At 40.8% G+C, this 25,914-nt stretch overlaps 8 pseudogenes; all 8 read left to right on the top strand.

The window, feature by feature from the left end:
• The first annotated feature begins 627 nt into the window (after positions 1-627).
• On the top strand, positions 628-746 carry LOC128646168 (uncharacterized; annotated as a pseudogene).
• Positions 747-1,567: 821 nt separating this feature from the next.
• On the top strand, positions 1,568-1,686 carry LOC128646226 (uncharacterized; annotated as a pseudogene).
• Positions 1,687-2,044: 358 nt separating this feature from the next.
• On the top strand, positions 2,045-2,163 carry LOC128646235 (uncharacterized; annotated as a pseudogene).
• An 819-nt stretch (positions 2,164-2,982) lies between these two features.
• On the top strand, positions 2,983-3,101 carry LOC128646254 (uncharacterized; annotated as a pseudogene).
• An 839-nt stretch (positions 3,102-3,940) lies between these two features.
• LOC128646160 (uncharacterized) lies at positions 3,941-4,059 on the top strand (annotated as a pseudogene).
• Positions 4,060-4,414: 355 nt separating this feature from the next.
• Positions 4,415-4,534, top strand: LOC128646222 (uncharacterized; annotated as a pseudogene).
• A 357-nt stretch (positions 4,535-4,891) lies between these two features.
• On the top strand, positions 4,892-5,010 carry LOC128646413 (uncharacterized; annotated as a pseudogene).
• Positions 5,011-5,382: 372 nt separating this feature from the next.
• On the top strand, positions 5,383-5,501 carry LOC128646259 (uncharacterized; annotated as a pseudogene).
• Positions 5,502-25,914: the final 20,413 nt, after the last annotated feature.

Here is a 25,914-nt window from a genome sequence, read left to right as displayed (position 1 = left end):
GGGTCAGCAAGTGATTCTGGGCCTGTACTGGCACTATTTATTAATTTATTTATATATTTGCCATCAAATTTTTAACCCCGTTTTAACTCTTCAATTTTTTACAGACTGTGAATGACAGCATGAGCAAGAACAAAACACGTTAGGAAGAGGCGCTAAGTGTCTACCTCCACACTGCCTTGAATGCATTCGATCTCGGAAGTTAAGCAGGGCTAGGCCTGATCAGTATCTGGATGGGAGACTGCCTGGGAACCCTAGGTGCGGAAGGCTATTTTTTTTATTTTTAAAGCAGTGAAGCATGCTTCATATTTATTTATAGTAGCAATATTCTTTGAAACAACTGTATCTTGCAATTACTAAAAATCAGATGTCCATTGTATTAAAGATAATTATCTTTTGTAAAGACAGACAGACAGGCAGGCAGGCAGAAAGAGGGGCAGGAAACTCTTTATCTGTTTATACTTTTTGTCATGGGTCAGCAAGTGATTCTGGGCCTGTACTGGCACTATTTATTAATTTATTTATATATTTGCCATCTAAATTTTAACCCCGTTTTAACTATTCAATTTTTTACAGAAAGTGAATGACAGCATGAGCAAGAACAAAACGCGTTGGGAAGAGTCACTAAGAGTCTACCGCCACACTGCCTTGAATGCACTTGATCCCGTCTGATCTTGGAAGTTAAGCAGGGCCAGGCCTGGTCAGTACCTCGATGGGAGACCGCCTGGGAACACCAAGTGCGATAGGCTTTTTTTTTCATTTTTAAAGCAGTGAAGCATGCTTCATATCTACTGATAGTAGCAATATTCTTTGAAACAACTGTATCTTGCAATTACTAAAAATTAGATGTCCATTGTATTAAAGATAATTATCTTTTGTAAAGACAGACACTCAGGCAGAAAGAGGGGCAGGAAACTCTTTATCTGTGTATACTTTTTGTCATGGGTCAGCAAGTGATTCTGGGCCTGTACTGGCACTATTTATTAATTTATTTATATATTTGCCATCTAATTTTTAACCCCGTTTTAACTCTTCATTTTTTTACAGACTGTGAATGACAGCATGAGCAAGAAAAAAACACGATGGGAAGAGAGGCATTAAGTGTCTACCTCCACACTGCCTTGAATGCACCCGATCCCATCTGATCTCGGAAGTTAATGGATGGATCTGGATGGGAGACCGCCTGGGAACACCAGGTGCGGTAGGCTTTTTTTTTTTCATTGTTAAAGCAGTGAAGCATGCTTCATATTTACTGATAGTAGCAATATTCTTTGAAACAACTGTATCTTGCAATTACTAAAAATTAGATGTCCATTGTATTAAAGATAATTATCTTTTGTAAAGACAGACAGGCAGGCAGGCAGGCAGAAAGAGGGGCAGAAAACTCTTTATCTGTGTATACTTTTTGTCATGGGTCAGCAAGTGATTCTGGGCCTGTACTGGCACTATTTATTAATTTATTTATATATTTGCCATCTAAATTTTAACCCCATTTTAACTCTTCAATTTTTTACAGACTGTGAAAGACAGCAATAGCAAGAACAAAACGCGTTGGAAAGAAGCACTAAGTGTCTCCCCCCAAACTTCCTTGATTGCGCCCGATACCGTCTTATCTTGGAAGTTAAGCAGGGCCAGGCCTGGTCAGTACCTGGATGGAAAACCGCCTGAGAACACCAGGTGCGGTAGGCTTTTTTTTTTTCATTTTTAAAGCAGTGAAGCATGCTTCATATTTACTGATATTAGCAATATTCTTTGAAACAACTGTATCTTGCAATTACTAAAAATCAGATGTCCATTGTATTAAAGATAATTATCTTTTGTAAAGACAGACAGACAGGCAGGCAGAAAGAGGTGCAGGAAACTCTTTATCTGTGTATACTTTTTTTCATGGGTCAGCAAGTGATTCTGGGCCTGTACTGGCACTATTTATTAATTTATTTATATATTTGCCATCTAAATTTTAACCCCGTTTTAACTTTTCAATTTTTTACAGACTGTGAATGACAGCATGAGCAAGAACAAAACGCGTTAGGAAGAGGAGGTAAGTGTCTAGCGCCACACTGCCTTGAATGCAAGCTATCCCATCTGATCTCGGAAGTTAAACAGGGCCATGCCTGGTCAGTACCTGGATGGGAGACCTCCTGGGAACACCAGGTGCGGAAGTTTTTTTTTTCATTTTTAAAGCAGTGAAGCATGCTTCATATTTAGTGATAGTAGCAATATTTATTGAAACAACTGTATCTTGCAATTACTAAAAAATAGATGTACATTGTATTAAAGATAATTATCTTTTGTAAAGACAGACAGGCAGGCAGGCAGAACACGGGGCAGGAAACACTTTATCTGTGTATTCTTTTTGTCATGGGTCGGCAAGTGATTCTGGGCCTGTACAGGCACTATTAATTTATTTATATATTTGCCATCTAAATTTTAACCCCGTTTTAACTCTTCAATTTTTTTACAGAAGGTGAATGACAGCATGACCAAGAACAAAACGTGTTGGGCAAAGCAGCTAAGTGTCTCCCGCCACTCTTTCCTTGAATGCATCTGATCTAGAAAGTTAAGTAGGGTCAGTCCTGGTCAGTATCTGGATGGGAGCCCGCCTGGGAACACCATTTAAGGAAGGATTTTTTTTCATTTTTAAAGCAGTGAAGCATGCTTCATATTTACTGATATTAGCAATATTCTTTGAAACAACTGTATCTTGCAATTACTAAAAATTAGATGTCCATTGTATTAAAGATAATTATCTTTTGTAAAGACAGACAGGTAGGCAGGCAGAAAGAGGGGCAGGAAACTCTTTATCTGTGTAAACTTTTTGTCATGGGTCAGCAAGTGATTCTGGGCCTGTACTGGCACTATTTATAAATTTATTTATATATTTGCCATCTAAATTTTAACCCCGTTTTAACTCTTCAATTTTTTTTACAGACTGTGATTGACAGAATGAGCAAGAACAAAACGCGTTGGGTAGAGCCGCTAGATGTCTACCGCTACACTGACTTGATTGCACCCGATCCTATCTGTTCTCGAAAGTTAAGCAGAGCCAGGCCTGGTAAGAACCTGGATGGTAGCCCACCTGGGAACACCAGGTGTGGTAGGCTTTTTTTTTTAATTATTTTTAAAGCAGTGAAGCATGCTTCATATTTACTGATAGTAGCAATATTCTTTGAAACAACAGTATCTTGCAATTATTAAAAATCAGATGTCCATTGTATTAAAGATAATTATCTTTTGTAACGACAGACAGACAGGCAGGCAGGCAGAAAGAGGGGCAGAAAACTCTTTATCTGTGAATACTTTTTGTCATGGGTCAGCAAGTGATTCTGGGCCTGTACTGGCACTATTTATTAATTTATTTATATATTTGCCATCTAAATTTTAACCCCATTTTAACTCTTCAATTTTTTACAGACTGTGAAAGACAGCAATAGCAAGAACAAAACGCGTTGGAAAGAAGCACTAAGTGTCTCCCGTCAAACTTCCTTGATTGTGCCCAATACCGTCTTATCTCGGAAGTTAAGCAGGGCCAGGCCTGGTCAGTACCTAAATGGTAAACCGCCTGAGAACACCTGGTGCGCAAGGCTTTTTTTTCATTTTTAAAGCAGTGAAGCATGCTTCATATTTACTGAAATTAGCAATATTTTTTGAAACAACTGTATCTTGCAATTACTAAAAATCAGATGTCCATTGTATTAAAGATTATTATCTTTTGTAAAGACAGACAGACAGGCAGGCAGAAAGACGGGCAGGAAACTCTTTATCTGTGTATACTTTTTTTCATGGGTCAGCATGTGATTCTGGGCCTGTACTGGCACTATTTATTAATTTATTTATATATTTGCCATCTAAATTTTAACCCCGTTTTAACTCTTCAATTTTTTTACAGACTGTGAATGACAGCATGAGCAAGAACAAAATGCGTTAGAAAAAGGAGCTAAGTGTCTATTGCCACACTGCCTTGAATGCAAGCGATCCCATCTGATCTCGGAAGTTAAGCAGGGCCAGGCCTGGTCAGTACCTGGATGGGAGACCGCCTGGGAACACCAGGTGTGGAAGGCTTTTTTTTAATTTTTAAAGCAGTGAAGCATGCTTCATATTTTCTGATATTAGCAATATTTATTGAAACAACTGTATCTTGCAATTACTAAAAAATAGATGTCCATTGTATTAAAGATAATTATCTTTGTAAAGACAGACAGACAGGCAGGCAGGCAGAACACGGGGCAGGAAACACTTTATCTGTGTATTCTTTTTGTCATGGGTCGGCAAGTGATTCTGGGCATGTACAGGCACTATTAATTTATTTACATATTTGCCATCTAAATTTTAACCCCGTTTTAACTCTTCAATTTTTTTACAGACTGTGAATGACAGCATGACCAAGAACAAAACGTGTTGGGCAAAGCAGCTAAGTGTCTCCCGCCACACTTTCCTTGAATGCATCTGATCCCGTCTGATCTCAAAAGTTAAGCAGGGTCAGTCCTGGCCAGTACCTGGATGGGAGCCCGCCTGGGAACACCTGGTGCGGTAGTATTTGTTTTCATTTGTGAAGCATGCTTCATATTTACTGATATTAGCAATATTCTTTGAAACAACTGTATCTTGCAATTACTAAAAATTAGATGTCCATTGTATTAAAGATAATTATCTTTTTTAAAGACAGACAGACAGGCAGGTAGGCAGGCAGAAAGAGGGGCAGGAAAATCTTTATCTGTGTATACTTTTTGTCATGGATCAGCAAGTGATTCTGGGCCTGTACTGGCACTATTTATTAATTTATTTATACATTTGCCATCTAAATTTTAACCCCATTTTAATTCTTCAATTTTTGTACGGACTGTGAATGACAGCATGAGCAAGAACAAAATGCGTTGGGAAGGAAGCACTAAGTGTCTACCACCACACTTCCTTGAATGCACCCGATCCCGTCTGATCTCGAAAGTTAAGCAGAGCCAGGCCTGGTAAGTACCTGGATGGGAGCCCACCTGGGAACACCAGGTGTGGTAGGATTTTTTTTTCCTTTTTAAAGCAGTGAAGTATGCTTCATTTTTACTGATAGTAGCAATATTCTTTGAAACAACTGTATCTTGCAATTACTAAAAATCAGATGTCCATTGTATTAAAGATAATTATCTTTTGTAAAGACAGACAGAAAGGCAGGCAGGCAGACAGGCAGGCAGAAAGAGGGGCAGAAAACTCTTTATCTGTGTATACTTTTAGTCATGGGTCAGCAAGTGATTCTGGGCCTGTACTGGCACTATTTATTAATTTATTTATATATTTGCCATCTAAATTTTAACCCCATTTTAACTCTTCAATTTATTACACACTGTGAAAGACAGCAATCGCAAGAACAAAACGCGTTGGAAAGAAGCACTAAGTGTCTCCCACCAAACTTCCTTGATTGCACCCGCTTCCGTCTTATCTTGGAAGTTAAGCAGGGCCAGGCCTGGTCACTACCTGGATGGGAGACCGTCTGAGAACACCAGGTGCGGTAGGCTTTTTTTCATTTTTAAAGCAGTGAAGCATGCTTCATATTTACTGATATTAGCAATATTCTTTGACACAACTGTATCTTGCAATTACTAAAAATCAGATGTCCATTGTATTGAAGATAATTATCTTTTGTAAAGACAGACAGGCAGGCAGAAAGAGGGGCAGGAAACTCTTTATCTGTGAATACTTTTTTTCATGGGTCAGCAAGTGATTCTGGCCCTGTACTGGCACTATTCATTAATTTATTTATATATTTGCCATCTAAATTTTAACCCCGTTATAACTCTTCAATTTTTTACAGACTGTGAATGACAGCATGAGCAAGAACAAAAAGCGTTGGGAAGAAGCACTAAACGTGTACCACCACACTGCCTTGAATGCTCCCAATCCCGTCTGATCTCGGAAGTTAAGCAGGGCTAGGCCTGGTCAGTACCTGGATCGGAGACTGCCTGCGGTAGGCTTTTTTTTTTCATTTTTAAAGCAGTGAAGCATGCTTCATATTTACTGATAGTAGCAATATTCATTGAAACAACTGTATCTTGCAATTACTAAAAATTAGATGTCCATTGTATTAAAGATAATTATCTTTTGTAAAGACAGACAGACAGGCAGGCAGGCAGAAGGAGGTGCAGGAAACTCTTTATCTGCGTATACTTTTTGTCATGGATCAGCAAGTGATACTATTTATTAATTTATTTATATATTTGCCATCTAAATTTAAACCCTGTTTTAACTTTTCAATTTTTTACAGACTGTGAATGACAGCATGAGCAAGAACAAAATGCATTGGGAAGAGGTGCTAAGTATCTACTGCCACACTGCCTTGAATGCACCTGATCCCGTCTGATCTTTATTTCAGGCCTGGCCCTGCCTTAGAAATTGGCTCTTTGGAATTGATTTCAGGAGATGGGGAGGATGAGCCGATTGGGCATATAGGATGGTATTGCCGGCAGTGGGTTTTCTATAAGTGCTTGATACAATGGTTCCATCGTCTACCTCTCCTTCAAGTGTCAAGTCCAAAAAGTTAACTGTAGAAGTGTTGGATTCACCAGTGAATTTCAGTTGGCTAGTGTTAATATTAAGATATTCTAAAAAACAAGCAAGTGAGAAGCCCCTTTGCCCCCTATTTTCAATTATGAAAATCATGTCATCGATAAATCTATTGTAAAAAATTATGTGATGTATAAATAAATTTTGATGAGAATAGATGTGTTGGAGTTCCCACCAACCCACATATAAATTGGCATAAGAGGGGGCAAATTTCGCCCCCATTGCCGTTCCACAAAGTTGGAGGTAAAACTCTTTAGCAAACATAAAATAATTGTGGCTTAGTAGGAACTCCAAACAGTCACAGATAAAGATTTTCTCTTCTTGTTTGTAGGCAGTGTCTCTATCCATGAACCATTGTATGGCTCTGACTCCCTGATCGTGGGGGATGCATGAATATAATGATTCTATATCAATGACTACCCAATTAAAGGTGTCCTTCCATTTTATACTTTTTATGTTGTCTAGTAAATGACTGGAATCCCTAAGATAGCTGTACAGGTTCACTACAAGTGGCTGTAGAATGCAGTCTAGTCATTCAGACACAGGCTCCAAAAGAGAGCCTATGCCCGAAACAATGTGCCTGCCAGGAGGGGAGATGACATCCTTGTGGATCTTGGGTATGTGGTGGAAGATTGGTATGACTGGGGACTTAGGTATTAAGAGTTCAATGTCCTTTCTTTGTAAAATTCCCAGAGACAGACCATCCTCCAACAAGTCCCCAAGGCTACTTTTAAAAATATTGGTTGGATCTGTAGGCAGTTTGCGATAGATGGATGAATTCACAAGTTGTCTATTGGCCTCTGTTAGGTAAGAGCTTTTGTTCATAAGAACAATAGCGCCACCCTTGTCGGCATTTCTCAAAATCAAATTTTTATTGAGCTGTAGTTCTTTTAGGGCAATAGATTCTTTACGTGTCAAATTGGTATGGTGATGATGTTTTTTTTCTTTTATACTGTTAGCCAATTCTAACAGATCTCTTTCAACACTTTGTTGAAAGGCATTAATGTATGGCCCTCTAACTTGTATGGGATAAAAATCCCTATTTTTTTGTTATAGGAGGAGTTATAATATGCGTTCCGAGACTATTAAATTGATCCCCACTGCAAGATAAGTCTCTCATAACCTCCAGAGTGCAACAATCTTTAAAGTCTCTCAGTTCTTGATACTGACCCAAAGATGGGTTATGCTCCTGATTGATGTTAATTTGGCTGTTCTCATCAGAAGGTTTGTCTAGGAAGAATTTTTTAAGCGTTAATGTTTTGGACAAATTTATTAACATCCAAGATGGTCTCAAAGACTGAGAACTTATTGGATGGAGCGAAGCCTAGTCCTCTTTGTAGGAGTGATCTTTCTTCATCTGTTAGTTGGTAATCCGAGAGATTGACAATATTCAAATTGTTATCAATTATTTCTTGTTCTTGCGCATGGATTTTTTGCTGACTGTTCCGCCTTTTGGATCTTCTTGTCCTACGCCTAAAGGGCCACTTTTCTTGGCAGCAGTTGGTAATATATTAGTTGATGTTTCTTCATCTGAATCCTCTATAGAGGAAGCTGAGGTAGAGCCGCTTTCAGGTGCCAAGGAGCTAATGGAATTTGATTCCTGTTCTGAGGATTCCTGATCTGTAGAAGAAAAGGACACTTTCTTTTCCTTGTTTTTTTGCTTGTTTTTTAGTATGGACTTTGGAGTGTCTTTATCTTTGACTTCTTTCCTTTGTCCTGTTAGGTGCCTGTATCTTCTATTGCCATATTGAGGCCAAAAGTAGACTCTGTTGTTCTCATAATCTTTGCGGTCTCTATCAAACTTGTTTCTTTTGAACTCAGCCAATTCAGCATCCAACTTTTGTATATGTTCTTTCATTTGAACCTTTAAATTGGTGTAAGCTTCATTGTTTTTATGGCTTTTGAGTGCAATCTTAGCAGTTAAGATGGTGTCTTTTAGTTTGTCCCTTCTTCTCTGCTTATCTTTAATGATAATTTTTATAAGAGAATTAGAGCAGAGGGTAAGGGTGTCATTCTACTCGTCTCTGAGGTCCTGATCTTCCAGCTGGTATGTTGGGAATTTTCTTAGTCGCAGGCCTTTAGGGATTCTATTGGACTCTAGGTAGTGATCAAAAGTGACAATATCCCACATGAGTATTAAGTCTGTGGATAACAGTTTTTCATGGATAGTGAACTGTGATTTAATGTCTGAAGTTGATTCTATTCCATTACTTTGTTTATTGAAAACAGCATTAAAGTATTCCTTTCGATTTTCCAAATCAAGAAAAGTTGCCCTTTAGTCGTAGGACAAGAAGATCCAAAAGGCGGAAGAGTCGGCAAAAAATCCACACGCAAGAACAAGAAATAATTGATAACAATTTGAATATTGTCAATCTCTCGGATTACCAACTAACAGATGAAGAAAGATCGCTCCTACAAAGAGGACTAGGCTTTGCTCTTGGACGTTAATAAATTTGGACGTTAATAAATTTGTCCGAAAATTAATGCTTAAAAAATTCTTCCTAGACAAAGCTTCTGATGAGAACAGCCAAATTAACCATCTTTGGGCCAGTATCAAGAACTGAGAGACTTTAAAAATTGTTGCACTCTGGAGGTTATGAGAGACTTATCTTGCAGTGGGGATCAATTTAATAGTCTCAGAACGCATATTATAACTCCTCCTATAACAAAAAATAGGGATTTTTATCCCATACAAGTTAGAGGGCCATACATTAATGCCTTTCAACAAAGTGTTGAAAGAGATCTGTTAGAATTGGCTAACAGTATAAAAGAAAAAAAACATCATCACCATACCAATTTGACACATAAAGAATCTATTGCCCTAAAAAAACTACAGCTCAATAAAAATTTGGTTTTGAGAAATGCCGACAAGGGTGGCGCTATTGTTCTTATGAATAAAAGCTCTTACCTAACAGAGGCCAATAGACAACTTGCGAATTCATCCATCTATCGCAAACTGCCTACAGATCCAACCAATATTTTTAAAAGTAGCCTTGGGGACTTGTTGGAGGATGGTCTGTCTCTGGGAATTTTACAAAGAAAGGACATTGAACTCTTAATACCTAAGTCCCCAGTCATACCAATCTTCCACCATGTTCCCAAGATCCACAAGGATGTCATCTCCCCTCCTGGTAGGCCCATTGTTTCGGGCATAGGCTCTCTTTTGGAGTCTGTGTCTGAATGGCTAGACTGCATTCTACAGCCACTTGTAGTGAACCTGTACAGCTATCTTAGGGATTCCAGTCATTTACTAGATAACTTAAAAAGTATAAAATGGAAGGACACCTTTAATTGGGTAGTCATTGATATAGAATCATTATATTCATGTATCCCCCACGATCAGGGAGTCAGAGCCATAAAATGGTTCATGGATAGAGACACTGCCTACAAACAAGAAGAGAAAATCTTTATCTGTGACTGTTTGGAGTTCCTACTAAGCCACAATTATTTTATGTTTGATAAAGAGTTTTACCTCCAACTTTGTGGAACGGCAATGGGGGTGAAATTCTCCCCCTCTTATGCCAATTTATATGTGGTTTGGTGGGAACTCCAACACATCTATTCTCATCAAAATGTATTTATACATGACATCATTTTTTTACAATAGATTTATTGATGACATGATTTTCATAATTGAAAATAGGGGGCAAAGGGGCTTCTCACTTGCTTGTTTTTTAGAATATCTTAATATCAACACTAGCCAACTGAAATTCACTGGTGAATCCAACCCTTCTACAGTTAACTTTTTGGACTTGACACTTGAAGGAGTGGTAGACTGTAAGGATTCCATTCCACTTCTTACTTCCTTCCTCCAGTCACCTGACTCTAGCTTTACCTGTATTTAAAGCATCATGTGACCACAAACAGGTGCTTGATTATTAAACTAACCTAGCTAAAGTCTGTAGCTGCTATTTGAATCACCTCTTGAAATTACCTCTGAGAAGCTTTCTAAGTTTTGCCTTTTCCGGAATTGCTGAACTCATAAGGATAATTTCTTTTCAAGCTTAAAACAAATAACGGTCATATCCGTTATTCAATTTAAAGAAACCTTCCTCCTGCAGTCTTATTGTCGTGCACGCTTTAAGTGAATCTGACAACCTGCTTCAGACGCTCAGTCACTCTCTCACCGCTCACTCAGAGCTACTTGGAATTGCTGACAGTTTGTTTCACTGCAGCGTAACCAGACTGCTTTCCCCATCCTCTTGCATACAGTGCTGAGTTCTCCTGCCCACTATCCGGAACCTCTGAAAGGTACTGTGTGCGCAACCTGTTGTATCCTGACGAAGGGGGTAAGAACATCTGATATTACAAGTAGCTGGACTGTTTGCTTTTCACATGTGTTGATAACATTTGCATGCTTACTACGCTACACTGCTAATGCACTAAGACTTCACTCTGCCTGCATCATAATAACAATACTGGTTAATGACAATTGCTACTGTGCTTATATTTGATTTATACCTAAGAGACTGCCATTTCAGTTTATCCTATTCTTCTTGTTGTGAAGTTTAACAACAATTCTGACTTTGTTTTCTGTTGCGTGACAAACCTTATCTCTGCAACGAATTGTTTCCTTTATAATAAATTCACTGAGCGCAGCTTGGTTTATGCTACATAAATACTCCAATTGCCAAAGTGATACATCCACTTTATACAGACTCTCTGCAGTTGTGATCCTTTGCAACCTAAGCTAAATCATTACAGAATAATCAAGCCCACCTATGGATCCAGCAGAGCTCCCACAGTTCGTCTATAGTCTGTCTAAGAGAGTAGATGAACTTACTCAGGGTCTTAGAGACCTAAAGGTTGAGAATGAGACTTTAGGAAAAATAATTAAAGATACTACCTTACCTAAATCACAACCTACTTCTACTTTTCTGGAACCTCAGATAGCAGCACCTGACTTATTTAATGGTGATAGGAATGTTTATCGCCAATACAAGAATGCTTGCCTTCTCATGTTCAATTTGAAGCCATTAACCTATCCCAATGAGAAGATTAAAATACTCACTATGATTAGCTATCTAAGGGGTGAACCCCGAATTTGGGCTGACACTCTGTTTGAAACTAATGACCCCATATTATCCTCTTTAAGTTCCTTTTTGGCGGTCATGGATGAACTTTATTCTGATTCTAACCTACAACTGACCGCTGAAAGTAAGATGAGAAAACTCAGACAAGGTGTCATGAACTCCTCAGTTCCACCTTAACTTATGTTACTACATCTCACATACCACCTTAAGAATCAATTATCTGGCTCTCTTTTCCTTTAAAAGCTTTCCATTTCCCATACACCTTTGCTGGTTTATTGAAGGTTGATACCCACTCACTCTCCAGCCTTTCTTGTTACTTGTATAAAACAGAGTATCACTTGTTCTGTGATTAGCTCTGTCTCCTTCAACTGAAGCTACCTCTCATCTAAAGCAGAAGTCACCTGTTGCAACTGCAGCACGCACACCGCTCTAACAACTTCCAGCTTAACAGACACAGGCCGCAATCTGCAGAGAGGATCAGAGAAGCTGCACGCACACAGCTGCTAGAGCCAGGTTCCGTATACAAGTGTTAGCATTGCCGTTAAGACTGTGAACTTATCTTTACCGTATGGTGTAATGTTTAACAGCACAGCAAGCTGATACAGTATTCTTAACACTGCTTACAAATCTTTACTGCAAGGTGTATTATTTAAAGGCCCAGCAAGCTGAAACAGTAAACTTAACACTGTGAACTTATCTTTACCACAAGGTGCATTATTTAAAGGGCCAGCAAGCTGAAACAGTAAACTTAACACTGTGAACTTATCTTTACCACAAGGTGTATTATTTAAAGGGCCAGCAAGCTGAAACATTATACTCCACACTGTGAACTTATCTTTACCGCAAGGTGTATTATTTAAAGGCACAGTATTACCTTAAAGGGGACCTCACTTATCTGTCACAAACCTATATAAACTGCTACTTATTATCTAAAAGTTTACATAGTACAAACTTATCTCTGGACCCAGATATAATTCACCTGATCTTACTACTTATAATTTTGAGGTGAATATTCCAGGCTACATTAATCCAGGTGATTAAGACTCTGTCTCCTCACTAGCAGACAGACTTAATCACATGATACATACAAACTATTTACCAGAGAATACTCATAATCAGACTAAAGAAACAGCAATCGAATTGCTGATCATTACATAATAAACCAGCCATAAAATCTATATTTTATAATGGAGCCCAGTGACCTGACATCACAAATCCATACCCTAAATCAGCGTTTGGATAGTCTGACACAGGCTTTTAGAGAGCTGCAGGTAGAAAACCAGAGTCTCAAAGCCTGTTTAAGGGAAGCATTGTCAAATAGGAACTCTGGAACTGATCATCAAGCAGAACCCCAAGTCTCCTACCCGGAGAAATTTTCTGGAGATCGTTTCACATTTAGGCAGTTTAGGAATGCATGCCTCTTGCTTTTTGACCTTCGTCCTAGGACATATGTAACTGATAGGTCCAAGGTTCTAACCATACTCTCCTATCTCAGGGGAGAACCCAGGGCCTGGGCCGACTCCTTTTATGAGACCCAGGACCCCATTCTAAATTCCCTGGATGCTTTCCTAAAGGCATTATCAGGCCTCTACGATGACTCCTACCGTCAAATAACTGCAGAAAGTAAACTCAGGAACTTAAAGCAGTCTAAAGCACCGGTAGAAGAGTACATTACCAGATTTAGAATCTGGGCTAGAGATTCCCTCTGGAATCAGGTATCTCTAAAAAACCAATACCGTCTCGGACTTGCAGAGGAGATCAAGGATGAGCTCGCCAGGATTGGTATACCGGATCGTCTTGACGACCTTTATGCCCTCACGATTACAATTGACAGACGCCTTAGAGAGAGGAAGCAGGAAAGAAGCCCATCTACAGCACCTGTTCGCAGGGTACTGCCAACTCCTCCAACCGTTGGTCCACCGTCCGACCAACCCATGGACATCAGTTTTATTAGGGGTCCACTTTCCCCGCAGGAAAAGGCTAGACGCTGAACTGCGAATTTATGTATGTACTGCGCAGGTACTGATCATGCAGTTAAGGAGTGCCCTCTATTACTAAAGCAGAAGATAGGTAAGATCCATAACATAAAACATTGTTTCCACACAAAAACCACTGCTACAGCTTACCTTACCATTCCCTTGCTTTTGCAGTGGGACCGACACAGGATAGAGTGTAACGCAATCATCGATACAGGCGCTTGCGCCAACTTTATTGATTTACGTTTGGTTGAATTAAATAAAATACCCTTTCAGTTTAAAAGCACACCTTTGCCTATAAAAGTCATTGATGGTTCGCATTTAGCATCTGGTCCAGTGTCTCAACAGACTATTCCTTTACTCGTTTCCTCTCCACCTGGTCACACTGAAACTATCTCCTTTGATATTATTTCTTCTCCCATTTACCCTATTGTTCTGGGAATCACTTGGCTTCAACTACACCAACCTGTGGTACATTGGGATACCCTCACCATTTCATTCTCCTCTCCCTACTGTGTCTCAACTTGTTTTCCAAACACTCACTTGTTCACTACTTCCTCATCTCCTATTCCTACACAATATCTTGACTTCTCTGCTGTCTTCAATAAAACAGAAGCCAAGTCGTTGCCCCCACATAGGCCTTACGATTGCCCCATAGACTTACTTCCCGGGGCAACCATTCCCTATGGCCACATCTATCCTCTTTCTAGACCTGAATTGGCTCATTTAAAAACCTATATCACTGATAATCTCAAAAAAGGTTTTATTCGCCCTTCCACCTCCCCTACCGGTGCCGGCATTTTTTTCGTGAAAAACAAGGATGGGTCTTTACGTCCGATAATAGATTATCGGGAATTAAACAAGCGTACTAAAAAGAACAGGTACCCTTTGCCTCTCATTCCCGAGTTAATTGAGAGGTTAAGAGGCGCCACTATTTTTACTAAACTTGATCTTAGGGGTGCCTACAACCTTGTAAGAATAAGGTCCGGAGACGAGTGGCTGACTGCATTTAGGACCAGGTATGGTCTTTTCGAATATACAGTTATGCCATTTGGGTTGTGTAATGCTCCGGCAACATTCCAGAATTTCATTAATGATATCTTTAGGGACATCCTCGACACCTTCCTGGTGGTCTATCTAGACGATATTCTTATCTACTCTTCCTCTTTCTCTGAACATGTCAAACACGTCAGGTTAGTGTTATCCAGATTACAGACACATAAGCTGTATGGCAAGTTAGAGAAGTGTCTCTTCCATGTAAATGAAGTATCATTTCTTGGCTATCGCATTAGCAATAGCAGGATATATATGGAGGATAGTAAAATCTCTGCCATCACCACTTGGCCTATACCTTCCAACATAAAAGAAGTCCAGCGGTTCTTAGGCTTCGCCAATTTTTACAGGCGCTTTATCTGCAAATTTGCAGCCATTGCTAGGCCACTCACTAACCTGACTAGGACCTCTAAGCCATTCATCTGGACTCCAGAAACTCAAAAGGCATTTGAACTCCTTAAATCTCTATTTGTTACTTCCCCAGTACTGCACATTCCCAACAGCAAAGCACAATTCGTATTGGAAGTGGATGCGTCTGAATACGCCATCGGATCTATTCTATCCCAGAGACTCTTACCAAAAGATCCTTTGCACCCAGTGTGTTACTTCTCCAGACTCCTTACACCTGCTGAACTCAACTATCCAGTGGGGGAAAAGGAGCTTCTCGCAATTAAGACTTCATTTGACCAGTGGAGACATTTGCTGGAGGGCGCAGAACATCCAATAGTAATTTATACGGACCATAAAAACCTACAATATCTTCAAACTAGTCGTACTTTGTCAGCTCGTCAGCTCAGGTGGAGCTTGTACTTTTCACGATTCAATTTCACCATCACATATCGACCTGGTTCAAGAAACGGTAAGGCGGACGCTCTGTCTCGAAAAGATATTAAGCCTTCCACTGCTCATCCCAACTCAACAATAGTTCCCGTTACATCCATAATTGGTGTACTCTCACCTGATAGCACTGAATTAAAGAACCAACAACAACTGGATACAACAAAGGCTACTTACCCTCTCACCCCTGATCAAAACGGTATCCTCTGTAATAAGTCAAGATATTACATACCACCATCTCTCCGGACAAAAGTGTTATCTATAACTCATGATTCCTCCTTAGCTGGTCATTTGGGAATACATAAGACCTATGACCTTCTACAAAGGCACTTCTGGTGGCCTTCTATGAGACACTCAGTAAAACAATATATAAGTTCCTGTTCCACCTGTAAACCATCTCATCAACTCCCTCGGGGCCTATTGCAAAACATACCCTTACCAGACTATCCGTGGGCATACGTCTCTATGGATTTTATCGTTGATCTTCCAAGCTCCTGTGGCATGACTGTCATCTTTGTCGTAGTTGACCTGTTCTCTAGAATGGCCCACTTCATTCCTACAGCTTCACTTCCTACAGCACAGCAGACTGCAGATCTATTTATCAAAGAGATTGTTCGACTGCATGGCCTTCCAGTATCTGTACTCAGTGACAGAGGGTCGCAATTTACATCCAAGTTTTGGAGATCCCTATGTCAATCTCTTGGCATTCAGCAACACCTGACTACATCGTACCACCCGCAAACAAATGGGCTATGTGAACGTACCAACCAATGGTTGGAGCAATACCTGAGATGTTTTTGCTCCCATAAACACGACTCTTGGGCTTCGCTCCTTCCCCAGGCTGAATTTTCTTTCAATAACACTACTAATTCATTCACAGGATTTTCACCCTTTTATGTCAACTCAGGAAGGCACCCTCGTTTTCACCCACTACCTCCTGCAAACAGTCCCTGTCCACAAGTAAATGACTTGTCAACTCCATTAAACAGACCTATACTGTCATACAAGAGAACATCAAGCAAGCACAAGCCACCCAGAAACGATACTACGACCTACGCCATCGTCCCCAACCCGCCTACAAAGTGGGTGACTTAGTTTGGCTCGCCACCAAAAATCTTAAATTACCTACACCCTGTAGGAAATTCAATAAACTGTTTGTGGGACCCTTCCCGATAGTGGCTATAAGCAACCCTGTCACTGTTACCCTACAACTTCCAGCAACTTACCGTATACATCCCACATTTCATGTGTCACTTGTCAAACCCTGTGATCCCTCTACCCATGTCTCTCCATCTCCTCCGGAATCTCCTACACCTGACCCCGAATACGAAGTACATTCTATAGTCGACTCCCGAAGGTATCACGGTGAACTCCAATACCTTGTCCGCTGGTCGGGGTATGACTCATCTGAGGATTCCTGGGAGCTGGCATCCAATCTATCGGCTCCCCGTCTGGTGTCTGTGTTCCACCGTAGGCATCCTGATCGTCCAGCGCCTTGAAACCTCCTTGAGGTTCTTTTGAGGGGGGGATGTGTCATGAACTCCTCAGTTCCACCTTAACTTATGTTACTACATCTCACATACCACCTTAAGAATCAATTATCTGGCTCTCTTTTCCTTTAAAAGCTTTCCATTTCCCATACACCTTTGCTGGTTTATTGAAGGTTGATACCCACTCACTCTCCAGCCTTTCTTGTTACTTGTCTAAAACAGAGTATCACTTGTTCTGTGATTAGCTCTGTCTCCTTCAACTGAAGCTACTTCTCATCTAAAGCAGAAGTCACCTGTTGCAACTGCAGCACGCACACCGCTCTAACAACTTCCAGCTTAACAGACACAGGCCGCAATCTGCAGAGAGGATCAGAGAAGCTGCACGCACACAGCTGCTAGAGCCAGGTTCCGTATACAAGTGTTAGCATTGCCGTTAAGACTGTGAACTTATCTTTACCGTATGGTGTAATGTTTAACAGCACAGCAAGCTGATACAGTATTCTTAACACTGCTTACAAATCTTTACTGCAAGGTGTATTATTTAAAGGCCCAGCAAGCTGAAACAGTAAACTTAACACTGTGAACTTATCTTTACCACAAGGTGTATTATTTAAAGGGCCAGCAAGCTGAAACAGTAAACTTAACACTGTGAACTTATCTTTACCACAAGGTGTATTATTTAAAGGGCCAGCAAGCTGAAACATTATACTCCACACTGTGAACTTATCTTTACCGCAAGGTGTATTATTTAAAGGCACAGTATTACCTTAAAGGGGACCTCACTTATCTGTCACAAACCTATATAAACTGCTACTTATTATCTAAAAGTTTACATAGTACAAACTTATCTCTGGACCCAGATATAATTCACCTGATCTTACTACTTATAATTTTGAGGTGAATATTCCAGGCTACATTAATCCAGGTGATTAAGACTCTGTCTCCTCACTAGCAGACAGACTTAATCACATGATACATACAAACTATTTACCAGAGAATACTCATAATCAGACTAAAGAAACAGCAATCGAATTGCTGATCATTACACAAGGTAACCGTCCTGTTGAAGTCTACATAACGGAATTTAAACAACATGCCATAGATTCCCAATGGAATATGATTGCTTTGAGGAATCAGTTCCGCTTAGGACTCTCTGAATCAGTTAAAGACGAATTGGCACGTACCAATCTACCTGATAACCTGGACGGTCTCATGAAATGATCGATGCATATCGATAGAAGGCTTTGGGAAAGGAAGTCTGAATGACAACCAGGTGATTCCACATACAGAAGAGCCCCACATCCTATGCCTGCTGCTCCATCTCCAAGCACTCCTGAACCTATGGATATCGGGTTTTTTCGGGGTCCTTTGAGTTCAGAAGAAAGATTCAGGAGAAAATCCAAAGGTCTTTGCATGTACTGGGGAAGTCCATCCCATTCCCTTCGTGGATGTCCCTCTCTACGTAAAAACAAGAATAGTAAGTCTTTCACTCATATGACTACTTTAATTGTTCATGATAAACCGATTCACTGTACTTTAAATCTCTCTTTACAGTGGGACCACAATCGCTTGACGAGAGAGGCCATTATTGACACCGGTGCCCAAGGGAATTATATTGACAAATCTATTGTGTTGGAAAATAAAATACCCCTTATCACTAAGTTGTGTCCTGTTTCTATTCGAGTAGTAGATGGCTCTGAAATTTCTTCTGGTCCTGTTACACAGCATACCATTCCCTATACTTGTATCTGGCAGAATTTGCCTACAACAACTCTGTTCATTCCTCAACCAAGGTCTCGCCTTTTTATGCTAACTACGCTTATCATCCCAACTTTACCTTACAAAATATGGAAATTCCAATATCTCCTTGTGTTGATGATCTACTACAAACCTTAGCCGAAAACTTTCATTTCTTGAAACGGAACATCCAACAAGCCCAGGACTCCCAGAAAAAATATTACGACCTACGTAGAAGACCTTCTCCTGCATACACCGTGGGCAGTAGAGTTTGGCTCTCGACAAAGAATATCAAAATACCACTACCTAGTAAAAAATTAGCAGGCTTATACATCGGTCCTTTCACTATCACTCGGGTTGTGAACCCAAATGCAGTCACTCTGGATTTACCCAGTTCCTTACCCATACATCCAACTTTTCATGTCTTGCTTCTGAATCCAGCTTCTAATGATCCTTCACTAAAACCCATTTTACCTCCTGCACCTATACCCCTGGATTCAGATACTTATGAGATCCATGATATCCTAGATTCCAGACGTCATAATGGATCTTTGCAGTATTTGGTACGATGGAAAGGATACTCACCTGATGATGACACATGGGAACCTTACACGCACCCAGACTTCTCTCACGTTTCCATCGTAGATTTCCTCTTCGGCCCAAGCATCAAGCCGAGAATCGGCTTGCTTGAGGGGGGGCATATGTAAGGATTCCATTCCACTTCTTACCTCCTTCCTCCAGTCACCTGACTCTAGCTTTACCTGTATTTAAAGCACCATGTGACCACAAACAGGTGCTTGATTATTAAACTAATCTAGCTAAAGTCTGTAGCTGCTATTTGAATCACCTCTTGAAATTACCTATGAGAAGCTTTCTAAGTTTTGCCTTTTCCGGAATTGCTGAACTCATAAGGATAATTTCTTTTCAAGCTTAAAACAAATAACGGTCATATCCGTTATTCAATTTAAAGAAACCTTCCTCCTGCAGTCTTATTGTCGTGCACGCTTTAAGTGAATCTGACAACCTGCTTCAGACGCTCAGTCACTCTCTCACCGCTCACTCAGAGCTGCTTGGAATTGCTGACAGTTTGTTTCACTGCAGCGTAACCGGACTGCTTTCCCCATCCTCTCGCATACAGTGCTGAGTTCTCCTGCTCACAGTATACAGCTCCACTATCCGGAACCTCTGAAAGGTACTGTGTGCGCAACCTGTTGTATCCTGATGAAGGGGGTAAGAACATCTGATATTACAAGTAGCTGGACTGTTTGCTTTTCACATGTGTTGATAACATTTGCATGCTTACTACGCTACACCGCTAATGCACTAAGACTTCACTCTGCCTGCATCATAATAACAATACTGGTTAATGACAATTGCTACTGTGCTTATATCTGATTTCTACCTAAGAGACTGCCATTTCAGTTTATCCTCAGTCTGCTAGTGTAATCTTATTGCAGTTGCCTGCCTGCCAGCGTGTGTGCCAGGCCCACTTGCCAACTAGTGCCACCACTCATATCTGTTTTAACAGTAGTGTAAATTTAAAAAAAAAAACTTTTTTGACTGTGAAACATCAGTCTGCTTGTGTAATGTAATAGCATTTGCCTGCCTGCCAGCGTGTGTGCCAGGCCCACTTGCCAACTAGTGCCACCACTCATATCTGTTGTAACAGTAGTGTAAATTTAAAAAAAACAACTTTTTTGACTGTGAAACATCAGTCTGCTAGTGTAATCTAATTGCAGTTGCCTGCCTGCCAGCGTGTGTGCCAGGCCCACTTGCCAACTAGTGCCACCACTCATATCTGTTGTAACAGTAGTGTAAATTTTTAAAAAAAAAACTTTTTTGACTGTGAAACATCAGTCTGCTAGTGTAATCTAATTGCAGTTGCCTGCCTGCCAGCGTGTGTGCCAGGCCCACTTGCCAACTAGTGCCACCACTCATATCTGTTGTAACAGTAGTGTAAATTTAAAAAAAAAAAACTTTTTTGACTGTGAAACATCAGTCTGCTAGTGTAATCTAAACTGATGATTCAGAATAACAATCAAACAATTTTTAATTTTAAATATTAACAATACTTTTACAACAATTATGATTGGTGTAACTAGTTGGCAAGTCGGCCTGGCACACAGAGTATTGTTATTCTTTAAAATTAAAAATTGTTTGATTGTTATTCTGAATCATCAGTTTGCTCATGCCATTGAATTGCACTTTCCTCCTGCCTGCCAGCCTGTGTGCCAGGCCCAACCAGCCAATTAGTGCCACCCATCATATTTCTTTTAACAGTCTTGAAATTTTTTTAAATCATCACTGTTTTGACTGTGAATCTGCAGTCTACTAGTGCCCTTGAATTGCATTTTCCTCCTGCCTGCCAGCCTGTGTGCCAGGCCGACTTGCCAACTAGTTACACCAATCATAATTGTTGTAAAAGTATTGTTAATATTTAAAATTAAAAATTGTTGGATTGTTATTCTGAATCATCAGTTTGCTCGTGCCATTGAATTGCACTTTTCTCCTGCCTGCCAGCCTGTGTGCCAGGCCCAACTAGTCAATTAGTGCCATCAATCATAATTCTTGTAACAGTTTTGAAAAAATTGTAAATCATCACTGTTTTGACTGTGAATCTTCAGTCTACTAGTGCCCTTGAATTGCATTTTCCTCCTGCCTACCAGCCTGTGTGCCAGGCCGACTTGCCAACTAGTTACACCAATCATATTTGTTGTCACAGTATTGTTATTCTTTAAAATTAAAAATTGTTTGATTGTGATTCAGAATCATTAGTTTGCTCGTGCCATTGAATTGCACTTTCCTCCTGCCTGCCAGCCTGTGTACCAGGCCGACTTGCCAACTAGTTACACCAATCATATTTGTTGGTACAGTATTGTTAATATTTTAAATTAAAAATTGTTCGATTGTGATTTTGAATCATCAGTTTGCTTGTGCCATTGAATTGCTCTTTCCTCCTGCCTGCCAGCTTGTGTGCCAGGCCCAACTAGTCAATTAGTGCCACCAATCATATTTCTAGTAACAGTATTTAAAAAATTGTAAATCATCACTGTTTTGACTGTGAATCTGTAGTCTACTAGTGCCCTTGAATTGCAGTTTCCTCCTGCCTGCCAGCCTGTGTGCCAGGCTGAATTGCCAACTAGTTACACCAATCATATTTGTTGTCACAGTATTGTTAATATTTAAAATTAAAAATTGTTAGATTGTGATTCTGAATCATCAGTTTGCTCGTGCCATTGAATTGCAGTTCCCTCCTGCCTGCCAGCCTGTGTGCCAGGCCCAACTAGCCAATTAGTGCCACCAATCATATTTCTTGTAACAGTATAGAAAAAATTGTAAATCATCACTTTTTGGACTGTTAATCTGCAGTCTACTAGTGCCCTTGAATTGCATTTTCCTCCTGCCTGCCAGCCTGTGTGCAAGGCCCAACTAGCCAATTAGTGCCACCAATCATATTTCTTGTAACAGTATTGATAAAAATTTAAATCATAACTGCTTTGACTGTGAATCTTCAGTCTCCTATTGCCATTTAATTGCAGTTGCCTGCATGCCAGCGTGTGTGCCAGGCCCACTTGCCGTTTCCTACTAGTGCCACCAATCATATTTGTTCTAACAGTATTGTCAATTTTTTTTCAAAATACATTTTTGGACTAAGAAGCATGACTCAGCTAGTTTAATCTTATTGCAGTTGTCTTTCTCCCAGCGTGTGTGCCAGACAGGCCCATTTGCCAACTATTGCCAAAAATCATATTTGTTGTCACAGTACTTCTAATATTTAAAAAATTTACAATCTGTGACTTTTAAACATCTGTCTTTTTTTTGTTGTCAGTCTCACAGTGTATACTGTGCCCACTTGCCCAGTGCCACCACTCATAATTTGTTTAATAGTATTGTCAGTGTCCATTTAAAAAAAAATGACAGGCAGAGGCAGGCCACCCCGCAGGTTCCATGGTCGTGGTCGTGGTGCTGTGATTCCTTTAGACCCTACAAATATGCCAGGGGGGACACGAAAAGTTCTGAGGAGGACCTAGTTGAATGGCTAACACAGGACACCCAATCTTCTACAGCTTCCGCTCCTAGTTCTCCTAACCTTGACGCACCATCTACATCCAGCTGTGCTTTGGGCAGGTCTCAAGTGACCAGTGCCACTCGCCCGCATGTCGCCACCACCAACACTAGCACCACAGCTGCTTCACTTGATCCATCACAGGAGTTATTGACACATCAGTTGGAAGAAATGAGTGATGCGCAACCAAATGAGTGATGCGACAGCCCGACACGGTGGAATTCAACGCTCCTAATGTTTGACCGCCTGCTCCAACAAGAAAAAGCTGTTAATGAGTATTTGTATGACCGGGGTGCTAGGACAGCCTCTGGGGAGCTGGGAATTTTTTTGCCAAATTACTGGACGCTCATGCGCAATGCCTGTAGGCTAATGCGTCCTTTTGAGGAGGTGACAAACCTTGTCAGTCGCACCGAAGGCACCATCAGCGACATCATACCATTTGTTTTCTTCCTGGAGCGTGCCCTGCGCAGAGTGCTGGATCAGGCCGTAGATGAGCGTGAAGAGGAAGAGTTGTGGTGTCCATCACCCCCACAAACAGCCTTATCAGCATCGCTTGCTGGACCTGCGGCAACGCAGGAAGAGGATTGTGAGGAAGAGGAGTCAGAGGAGGAATGTGACTTTGAGGAGGAGGAGGAGGAAGACCGAGCACAACAGGCATCCCAGGGTGCTCGTTGTTGTCACCTCTCTGGTACCAGTGGTGTTGTACGTGGCTGGGGGGAAGAAGATACCCTCAGTGAGATCAGTGAGGAAGAGGAACGGGACATGATTAGCTCGTCATCCAACCTTGTTCAAATGGGTTCTTTCATGCTGTCGTGCCTGTTGAGGGACCCTCGTATAAAAAAGCTGAAGGAGAACGACCTGTACTGGGTGTCCATGCTCCTCGACCCCCGGTATAAGCATAAAGTGCCTGAAATGTTACCAAATTACCGCAAGTCAGAAAGGATGGAGCATTTTAAAAATAAATTAAAAATATGCTTTACACAGCGTATAAGGGTGATGTCACAGCACAACGGGAATGTAACAGGGGAAGAGATGAAAGTAATCCTCCTCCCATGACCACGGCGGCAAGGACAGGACGCTTTCCTGACGTCTTGTTGATGGAGGGCATGCGTACCTTTTTAACTCCCATGCATCCCCAGAACCTTTCGGGATCCAGCCTCAGAGAAAGACTCAACCGACAGGTAGCAGACTACCTAGCATTAACTGCGGATCTCGACACTCTCAGGAGTGATGGACCCCTTGACTACTGGGTGTGCAGGCTTGACTTGTGGCCTGAGCTATCCCAATTTGCAATGGAACTTCTGGCCTGCCCCGCTTCAAGTGTCCTGTCCGAAAGGACCTTCAGTGCAGCAGGAGGTTTTGTCACTGAGAAGAGAAGTCGCCTAGGTCAAAAAAGCTTTGACTATCTCACTTTTAATAAAATGAATGAGGGATGGATATCGAACGGACTGACATTGGGCGATACATTTCAGTAAAAAAGGCCTGATGATGAGATGAGCTGGCTTGGGCTACAACTGGTACACACGCTGGCTTTTTTTTCTTATAATGCAGGATGACTTGCTTGACTTATCCGCCAACAACTAGTGTTCAAGCCACAAGCTTTTAGGGCACTTTCTAAATGTTTTACAAACATCAATTTTTCTGGCCGCTGCTATAGCAGTGGCTACAACAATACCCAATTTTTCAGTCATTTGTATATGCCTAATTATTCTGGCCTCTGCTGCTGCTCTGTGGGTACAAAACTCAAATAAAAAAATAAGGCACATAACAGTGATTAAACTGTTAAGAATAGTACAACTTAACACACCACTCATATCTGGTGGATCATTAAATTGCACGCGCAGTGCCCCAAATGTGAAGGAGGAGGACCGACCAAGCATCTTTATCCATCTCTTGGTTGCTCTAAATTATCTCCGGGTTCCATCTATGCCATACCTGTACTCTATTGTGCAAAAGGGTGGCATATGTGGTGTTTCATGCTGTTGTGCCTGTTGCGGGTCGTGGCCCATGGTATAAAAAGGCTGAAGGAGAACGACCTGTAATGGGTGTCCAAGCACATTTTTTGAAAAATGTTCCCGGTTCCTCTCAATTATCTCCGGGTTCCTAAAATCAATTGCATACCTGTACTTGATTGTGCAAAAGGATGGCATATGTGGTGTTTCCTGCAGTTGTTTCTGTTGAGGGTGCTGGACCCTCTCATAAAATGGCTTAAGGAGAACAACCTGTACTGGGTGTCCAAGCATGTTTTTTTGGCCAATTTCACGTTTCCAAAAAATTGTTTGAAAAATGTTCCCGGTTCCTCTCAATTATCTCTGGGTTTCTAAAATCAATGCCGTACCTGTACTATATTGTTCAAAAGGATGCCATATGTCCTCTTTCCTGCTGTTGTTTTTGTTGAGGGTCCTGGACCCTCTTTTAAAAAGGCTGAAGTAGAAAGAAGTGTCCTGGGTGTCCAATCATTTATTTGGTTCAATTTCCCGGGTTGCAACAAATTATCTCCGGGTTTATAAAATCAATGCTGTACCTGTACTCTATTGTTCAAAAGGATGCCTTATGTTCTCTTTCCTGCTGTTGTTTCTGTTGAGGGTCCTGGACCCTCTTATAAAAAGGCCGAAGTTGAAAGAAGTGTACTGGCTGTCCAATCAATGATTTTTTCTATTTCCCGTTTCATAAAAATTATCTCTGGGTTTCTAAAATCAATGCTGTACCTGTACTCTATTGTTCAAAAGGATACCATATGTCCTCTTTCCTGCTGTTGTTTTTGTTGAGGGTCCTGGACCCTCTTTTAAAAAGGCTGAAGTAAAAAGAAGTGTCCTGGGTGTCCAATCATTTTTTTCGTTCAATTTCACGGTTGCAACAAATTATCTCATGGTTTCTAAAATCAATGCCTTCCCTGTAATCTATTGTTCAAAAGGATGCCATATGTCCTCTTTCCTGCTGTTGTTTCTGTTGAGGGTCCGGGACCCTCTTATAAAAAGGCTGAAGTAGAAAGAAGTATACTGGGTGTCCAATCATGTTTTTTGGTTCAATTTCCCGGTTGCAAGCAATTATCTCCGGGTTTCTAAAATCAATGCTGTACCTGTACTCTCTTGTTCAAAAGGATGCCATATGTCCTCTTTCCTGCTGTTGTTTCATATGAGGGTCCTGGACCCTCTTATAAAAAGGCAGAAGGAGAA

Source organism: Bombina bombina, chromosome 1, assembly GCF_027579735.1.
Source record: "Bombina bombina isolate aBomBom1 chromosome 1, aBomBom1.pri, whole genome shotgun sequence".
Classification (NCBI taxonomy): domain Eukaryota; kingdom Metazoa; phylum Chordata; class Amphibia; order Anura; family Bombinatoridae; genus Bombina; species Bombina bombina.
The sequence above is the reverse complement of the archived record's forward strand: the minus strand, read 5'-3'. Positions and strand labels throughout refer to the sequence as shown.